The sequence below is a fragment of the Phaethon lepturus genome, unplaced genomic scaffold (genome assembly GCF_000687285.1).
Source record: "Phaethon lepturus isolate BGI_N335 unplaced genomic scaffold, ASM68728v1 scaffold38834, whole genome shotgun sequence".
Lineage (NCBI taxonomy): Eukaryota > Metazoa > Chordata > Aves > Phaethontiformes > Phaethontidae > Phaethon > Phaethon lepturus.
This window is the reverse complement of record NW_010533237.1, coordinates 42,322-51,569: the sequence shown is the minus strand read 5'-3', so window position 1 is coordinate 51,569 and position 9,248 is coordinate 42,322. Positions and strand designations below refer to the sequence as shown.

Here is a 9,248-nt window from a genome sequence, read left to right as displayed (position 1 = left end):
GAGAGGGAGATACTTTTTGCAGGAATACAGGAGGGAACAAGCAATTCTCTTCTGGCTAGCATTAAACTATGCAGTGCTGGGTTATGGATAAAGAAATTTAGTATACATGCATTGTTAACCAGATAATTTAAATAATAAAATAGATATAAATCATTCATATATTTTGGTTGAAATGTGTTAGTATGAATCCACAATCCACTGCTGTTTGGTAATTTTATGTATCATTTTGTGGTGTAACAAGCATAAAAGGAAGAGTTCTGTTTCAACATTTTAATTTTGATTCATGGTATATAAATGGAGGAAGCACTTACAAATAAATTTTAAAAATGAGAGTATAGATATAAATAATATACACATTAATTGTAATACATATAATATTTTACATCATTTCTTTGTATTCAAAATATTCATAATAAGAAATATAATAAATTAGAAAGTTTTCTGTGTTTTCTATGCTTGAAGTAAGGAAAGTTTATATACCTGAGCTTTTTAGAGCAGTGAGGATAGTCCCTCATCCATTAATCTGTGAGTAATATACCTCAAAGAATTTAAATTCCAAGTAAATGTGTGAGGCATGGAAGATATTTTTTCCATTAATTTAACTTAACATGGCCAACATGCTTCTTTTAATTTTCCTCTGAAGTTCTCCCAAGTTTTTTTTTGACAATGCTACTAATCTCTGCTTTATCCTGAGATTTTGTATGGCATTTGCTGTGCATGGATCCCATTACTGTTGTCTTCATCAAGGCTGTAAGGTCTAATCTTTCTGAAATCTTCCTTTCCTTGTTTCTATGGTCTCTTTCTTCGGTCATCTCCATTGCCTGTAGGTGTGCACCATCTGAGGGGGGTGGAATCTGCTGGGATATTTGAATCAGCCAATGAAATTACTTGAGTAACTTCGATCGTTCCTGTTTGATACAGGGCAGAGAGCAAACCATTCTAATTTTCTAGTAAAATCTTAAAATTATTCAGTTATAGATTTATTTCTTCTAAATTCATCTGCGGAGAGATACCGAAAAGTCTGATTTTATATAACATTTTTTTGTTTTGTAACAGGTAGGTACTTAGGTCAGGAACTCTGTTCCAGATTACTTCGCGCACATCTCCATCGTACTCTGTGGGGTATATAAGGCTGAATTTTTGTTGTCGTTCTTGTGACTAATGGTTTTCAGCATTTTTTTTTCCCCCGGGGTTTTGTCTTTATGTTTACACAGTCTGACCCACTTCTGTTCATGCTGTTCCTTTCTGTGTTCCTCATGATACTTCATAAACTCTCTCATATGATAGATCGGCTAACGTAAGGTATCCTTTCCATTGGTAATGCCTATGTGTTTCTGAGAGAGTGAGAACCAACAATTAAAATGGAACATTAAAATGCTATTTCATTCTTTTATGAGATAATTTGGTCTTGTTTCTGGTTAATAGACCAGTAAGTTACAGAAAAGTTAGTGCTACCAAAATGAGTGTTCTAAAGGTACAATAATTGAGAATAATTAATTCTGAATTATGAAGGAAAAAAAAAACAACTGTGCACAAGTAAAAATAGGACTTCTGTTCCCCTGACCAGAGGTTTATATATATAGGGGTGGGTTTTTTCCTTGTGAGAATACAGCATCACCTGTATTCATCTAACATGAAATCAGTCTTCTGTTGTCTGGTGGAAAGTGCCTAAATAAGGAACATATTGTTAAATATTTAGTTGTATGTGCTCTAGAAACTGATTTCATACTGCACACCTTCCCAAGAACTCTGTTACTAATATTGGTAGTATATAATATAATTGGCACAAGTTTTTTTTAAAGCGTGTCTGTGTTGCAACCATAGGGATACACTAATGTGTGCTGCAATAGGCTGACCCTTTCAGATGGATAGTGACAGATTAAAAAGATATTTTATATATATATGAAGTACATATATTTCTCTCAAAGTAGTATGAGTCTAGACTTCACAACTGTTGTTTTAGCATATTTCACTAAGTCTATATTACGTTTATGACTTCAGTAATATCCACTGTGCTTGGAAGTTTTAGCAGGAATACATGAAAAAATTGGCACATAAAATAGTTGGCTGTGTGAGATTTCATTTTTTATGTGCCTTTAGTTAGTCAAGCAGTGCCTTTAATTTGTTTCTTTTATTCAGTTTTGAAATTCAGATCGCCCTGAAGGAATCCTATCACACATGGTCTAGAACAGTCATTCAAACCCATGTTGTAAACAAGTTTTCAGTGCTGATGTCTAAGGTTTAAATGTGTTGTTGTTGTTGTTATTATATTTAATAAGCTTATAAAATAGCAAAATATGTAGTAGGAAAGTTGTTATATGTCTGTTGATGCAGAGACACTGCACTTACTGTGAAAATACTGATCCACGGTTTTTCTCTAATGCCGGCAGAAGTCATTTTACAGGCATCTGGACTGTGTGTAGTGCAGAGGACTGTATAGAGCTCCAAGGTCTACCTGCTCTCTGAAGCTTGGTCCTGCTTCTGAATGTCAGCCTGTGCCATACGGAAGGACAGGCATGGACTGGGGAAATTATCTCCTGTATGCTTTCACAGTAAATGTAGTGATGCCTTTAGAGTGACGTTTGGCCATTTTGAGTTTACTGTCTTCCTTTCTTCTTCTCCTGCTTGTCTATGGTACTAGGAAGCAGCCTTGCTGAAGCTTCTGTTCCTTTTTGCTCAGCATGGTTTTGGATGATGCTATAAATGAAACTCCCCTCCCCCCTTTTTTTTTTTTTAATCCTCATCAACTTCTGGCTAGTGGGAGAACTGTAGTAACAGGATGGGAAGTGGTGTGGGGAAAAAAGAAAAGTAATTGTGGTGGGTGGGCAGGCAAAAGGGAGTACTGAAGGTAAAAACAGAGATAAGAGAAGAAATGCACAGGCTAAAGAAATTGTAGCGTATGGAGTGCTCCTATCTGTTAATAAATTTTGAAGGAAAATAGAAGGGAAAAAAAAGACTCCGATCATTGTTACATGTGGTACTGGTTTTCTCATATGTTACCATAAATACTGCTGTGCCTGAACTTACACTCCCATGTCAGACTGCTTCACTCTTGGCAGTTGCTGAGAAGAGTTTTTCATTCAAGCTCATGTTGTCAGTAAAAAAACATATTAAAGCCTCTAGAGGAACTGGTTTGCCAGTTATTTTATTTACAGTACTGTGTACATCTCTGTTGTCTCTTTAAATTCGCTATCTGTTCTGTTGCTTCAGAACTACCTTCTACCTACGAGATCAGCTAATACAACTTGAATAAATACTACTCAAGTGTTGTGGTTCCAGCTGGTGATTCAGAGTAGTCAGACTTGCAAATACACATTTTTCTGAAATAATATTAGTTAAGAAGTGTATGTATAATTTTAAGGGGGTATCTGCTAACACATTTAATTGTGTGTTCTTTCCCAAGGCTCTGTAGTCTCATTGTAGACAGTACCAGCTTTATGTAGTATTTCTTAAAGGTGAGCAAGTAACTAATTTCTAAACTCTGCCATACTACAGTTATCAGTAGGTAAGATCTATGGTGATCTCTTTGTGGTAGGGCAATTGCTGCAGGGGTTTTCTGCATTCTCTCTCTTATGTTTTCCTTGCTTCAGTGCAAATAACTCCAGATTCCTGAAAAAGTAATTTTGAAACCTTTCAAAACCAGATCTTAATTCAGAATAACTGTGTTCTCAGGTCACATGCAATTAAATTGTGAAGTACATGGAAACATGCAATTTCACATAAAATTCTCAAAACATTTTATTTCAGTGATTACAAACATTTAGGTGCCTATCTCTTCTTCAGTCTCTCTGAATGAAAGTAATAAAAGCTTGAAAACTAGTCTGTTGAATCTGAATTTTTAAGTGTACTTTTAATTCACAGTCAGTGAGTCTAGTATTCAAAGTTACTACATCATCACTCTTAGAAATCTCTTTATAAATTATACAAATATACTGTTGTAGAAGTACGTAAAAGTGTGTGCTTGCGGATAAATGCAAGGATACACATTTCTGTGTGTATACCTATGTATAAAGCAGAATATCTTTCCGAAACTGGATTTTCTGTATTTCTGTTTTACCCAGTTAAGGGTTTGGTTTTGTTTTTTTTACTGTCATAAGATCCCACTTTATACTTTCAGTAAATTATAATTTCGTTACTGCTGCTTTTTGGTATTTAAGATTTGTTGAATAGGCTGTAGAAGGCAGATCGGAAAGCATTTCTGGTTACTGATTTTGCAACAAGAAAATAAGAAGATAAAATGGCTAGCGTTGGAATCCGCTTTTTTCTGCTCCAAAAGGGCTGCAGATGAGGGCTGCAGTTTGAATTTGATTGACATGAGGTGATGTTTATGTTATGACAGTTATGAAAATGTGCAGCTGTTCATAAAGAAATAGAAATGGAAATTTTTGGTCTTAGAAAATTCTACCTGATCTTACTATTTATTCCATCTGTTCCCATGAGTTTGGAGTATCCATTTTCCTTTCAGCAGACCTTTTTTCACTTTTTAGTTTTGCCCTTTTTATGCTGATAATATATATATGAATGAGATTAATTCATGCCAAAGTGACAATCAAAAATCATATTTTTTGGAAAAAATTCTCCACTGTATTTAAAGGTGAGAGCTAAGAAAAGAATCGTCTTAAATTAAACCATTTTTCCATTATGAATTTTTTATAGATAAATTACTATGAAATCCCTAAAGAGGAGCAACAGAGATCAACTGTAAAACAGCAAGCTAGAATAAGACTTACTCAACTTAAAAATAAAATTGCAATACATAGTAGTCATTGTAGGGTATTGCCTTTTGTGAAATGATTGAAGTTTAGTTGATGTGTTTCTGCTATGTAAGAGGGCATTACTTCTTTAGAAATACGAAGCATGAGGTAGAGAGCAAAATCCATTCTCCTGTGCTCTTAAGTAAACATTTTAATTACAGGATATGCTACTTGTTTTAAACATTTCCTTGACATGTTGCCTTGTTAAATTCAGTACTGAGTGAAATATAATAGAGGACATGGGTTTGATTTCAAATAGTTTTGCAGAAGACAGCACATGCCAAAATCCAGTGTTTATATAAAATTCTCTTCCCCCTAGTGGGAAATCACAGGAATATATATGCTTACTTGTATAGGAACCTATTATAAAGAAATATGTGTTACACTGTGTGCCTTAAATATGTGGCCTAACAGTAAGCAAGTAGGTGAAACCTTTCAGACAATATAATGTCATTCTTAATCTAACAAGCACACGTATTTCTGTTATAGCTTAGTGTTCATGTAGTCAATCTTACTTTCTTGTTTTGGTTTTTTTTCTCCAATATAACTGTGTTTATTGAGGCAAGTAGAGGTTTTTCCCTGCTGTTAATTTGCTCTTTAATTAAATTTTGTACTCTGAATTCTACAACCTGGCTTTCAGACCTTCATAACACTATTATTATTGATCTACTAGAGTTATCAACAAATGTCATTTACCTCTTCGCCTTTGTTTTCTTGTTAACCTAGACAATGTAAAATGAAAATTACAGTGTTTCCTAAAATCTCAGGCACGCATTTTTAGGTTTCAACTCTTTTTTAATTCTCACCGTCTCCATATTAAAACATTAAGGAATACTTATCAGAAGGCTAAACTTCTGTGTCTTGCAAGACAGAGTGGAAGCTCCGTTTTTGTAGATTTGGGTGCATTTTCTTTTTTCTGTCATATTTTTTTTAAAACCACGAATGGGCTCCTCCACACTATTGTTTTTTCAGCAGAAAAAGGCTGAATGATGAGCCTTCGATGCAATATGATATGGTGAAGTCAAAGAACAACAAATCCACATCCTGTTGTTTAGACCAAAATTCTTAGTGAGCTCAGTTAACTATTCCAAGTCAGCACTTTCAAAAAAATACTTTACATGGAGTGGTAAGACAGCCTTACCAGTAGTAAAAGCTTGTTTCTTTTCTCCTCTGTTTTTCCCAGTTACCACACTTGTGTGAGAGCACGGGTACAGTTTCGTGCTTTCTTCCAAAAAAAAAAAAAAATTCTTCTGCTATTCAGAAGGATTACAAGGAGACTGAGGAAGAGAGCAGAAACTGTGTTTCTGAGAATTTAAATAAAGTTAGCAGCCTGTTTAATAAGCAGTAAGTAACAGAAATTCACTGGGTGAATTTGCTGGATGCTTACAGTAAAATTTCTTGCAGGATAGTACTTATGTCATGAGTTTCAAAAAGAAAGAAGAAACAGATGCTAGAGTTTTAGATCCTCCTGAGTGAAATAGTAATATAAATTCTGGTTTGAAAAGTCACTACAGTGACTACCCTTACACTGTGGGCCAGCTTCCTTCTGTTTTGTTTATGGTTTGTTGTGTTTTTTTTTTTTTTTTGAAAGAGAGAGATCGGTCATCACACTTGACATACCCACTGAGGATCACACCGGAATGCTTTTTGGTGACATGCTATGAAGGAAACAATAAGTAGTTGAGAAATAATACATTAATGAAGTACATTTCAAAGTAATATAGTTCTGAATGCATATTATAACTGAGGCCTTAATTGTGATAGGAAATAAAACAGATTCTTATGGAGTCTAAGTTGGCCTGGAGTCACATTTATCATTGTGACATCCGATGACACCAAGTCTTATGTAGACTGGGTAATGGGTTATTCCTTCCCCTCGCATGGATCATTAATAATGTGGCTTTATTCAGCAATATATAAGATCAATACTTTACAAAATACACAGTCCCAAAAAGTGTTTTACAAAACACTATATAAATTTTAAAAAATTGGATAACATGAGACTTTTCATCTGTGCTCCATTAAATAGCTGTCTGTCTGTATGTTGAGCTGTTCTGTTACCAATTCAGATTTTCTGTATAAGTATTTATTGAGTTGACCTTTTGCTGCATTTTACAAGAGAATGTAATGATACAAAGTAGTTCAGAGTTGAAAACAGTCATTAACTAAAAATGTTGCTAAAACTTTAGAAACATAGAATAGTTTTAGGTTGGAAGGGACCTTTAAAGGTCACCTAGTCCAACCTGCCTGCAATGAGCAGGAACATCCTCAACTAGATCAGGTTCCTCAGAGCCCCGTCCAACCTGACCTGGAATGTTTCCAGGGATGGGGCATCTACCACCTCTCTGGACAACCTGGGCCACTGTGTAACCACCCTCATGGTGAAACATTTCTTCCTTTTCTCTAGTCGAAATCTGCCCTCTTTTAGTTTAAAACCATTACTCCTTGTCCTATCACTACAGGCCCTGCTAAAAAGTCTGTCCCCATCTTTCTTACAAGCTCCCTTGAAGTACTGGAAGGCTGCAATAAGGTCTCCTTGGAGCCTTCTCTTCTCCAGGCTGGACAACCCCAACTTTCTCAGCCTGTCCTCACAGCAGAGCTGTTCCATCCCTCTGATCATTGTTGTGGCCCTCCTCTGGACCTGCTCCAACAGGTCCATGTCATGAGGGCTCCAGAGCTGGATGCAGGACTCCAGGTGGCGTCTCACCAGAGCGGAGTAGAGGGGCAGAATCCCCTCCCTTGGCCTGCTGTCCACGCTGCTTTGGATGCAGCCCAAGAGGCAGTTGGCCGCCTGGGCTGTGAGCACACATTGCCGGCTCATGTCCAGTTTTTCATCCACCAGTACCCCCAAGTCCTCCTCAACAGGACTGCTCTTGACCCCTTGGTCCCCCAATACTGGGGATTGCCCCAACCCAGGTGCAGGACCCTGCACTTGGCCTTATTGAACCTCATGAGGTTCACCCAGACCTATTCCTGGAGCTTGTCCAGGTTCCTCTGGATGGCATCCCATCCCTCAGGTGTGTCAACCACACCACTCAGCTTGGTGTTGTCTGCAAATTTGCTGAGGGTGCACTCAATCCCACTGTCTATGTCATTGATTAAGATATTAAAGAGTGCTGGTCCCAGTACAGACCCCTGAGGGACACCACTTTTCACCAATTTCCATCTGGACATAGAACCATTGACCACTACCCTCTGGGTGCCACCATCCAGCCAATTCCTCATCCACCCAACAGTCCACCCATCAGATCTGTATCTGTCCAATTTAGAGGCAAGGATGTTGTGGGGGACCTTGTCAAAGGCCTTACAAAAGTCCAGATAGATGGCATCTGTAGCTCTTCCCTTGTCCACTGATGTAGTCACTCCATTTCAGAAAGCTTGATAGGTGCATGGTTCATGTATTAGCAATAAATTGAGACAACTTGCTCTAAAAGAACAGTACTAAACTAGCTGGTTTTAGGCACTGCATTTTTTGCCAGGATTACCATTGGATGGTGGAGTTAGAACTTGGTCACCAGAGAGGTGGTAGAGATAGAACAAGCCGCAGATTAGGTTTGCAATGCAGGTTCTTAAGTTCACAACGTGTCTACAAAGCAATTTTTCTGTGGTGTTCTGGCACAGAATTTACTCTTAAATTATTTTTGCCTTCATTTTCATTGTTGTTCCCCCCCCACACTCCGACTGTGTATCTTCGTGTGCATTGTGAGAGGTATTAGTCAGGATATGTGCATAAAATATTTCACATTTTTACTGGTTGGATAACCTTTTACACTTCTCTTAATAGAATTTCAAAGGTAGTTTTGTTTTCTTAATCTCTATTCCACATATGATGATGCATGAAACTCGTGTGTACATCCGTTACGGGAACACAGCAGTTACGGAAGCCATGGGGAATAGTTAGTGTTGGCAAAAGAGAATTTATGTAGGTGTAAGTGGCTTACTCTGAAGGTCATAATTAGTGAGTTTTGTGATTAAAATTTTGTCAACCTTTAAAAAAATGTCTAGAGGCAGTGACTCATTGTATATAGCACTTACATATTTGACATACAAGCCTGTTAAGAACAGGTGCAAAAATCTTTCTGAAAAGCTCCTGAGTCCTATTTTCGAGAAAAGATGAGGCAAGAGGTGACTTGAGAGGGAAATCCCCTTAGAGTATGTCTAAAGTAAGCAAAATTTTTATATTAAAATATTGGAACTGTAGCACAGTATTTTGCAAGGTCTGTTTCCCCTTTATGCTAGCTCTAATTTGTTTTTAATAGCATTTAGTTTATTTTCAGTATTATTGTCTGCATATCAGGATAAGCAGTTATCTGAAAGCACGATGTTGCACACACTAGGATTCCCTAAAGCTCCTGAAACTGCCCTTGAAGTCAGCCAGGATGCTCATAAGCTTAGAGGATTGGGTCTTTGGTAAATATTACAGTAACAATAAAGGCAAAAGTAAACTAATGTGAAAAGGAAGAAATTTCTTTTTCTCCCCAAATACTGCTTAAA

General features: G+C 36.9%; 1 protein-coding gene across 1 annotated transcript in view; it reads left to right on the top strand.

Moving 5' to 3' along the window:
- Nucleotides 1–9,248, top strand: part of TRAPPC12 (trafficking protein particle complex 12) — a gene marked incomplete at its 5' end in the record, with an annotated part of 39,040 nt that overhangs the window by 2,063 nt on the left and 27,729 nt on the right.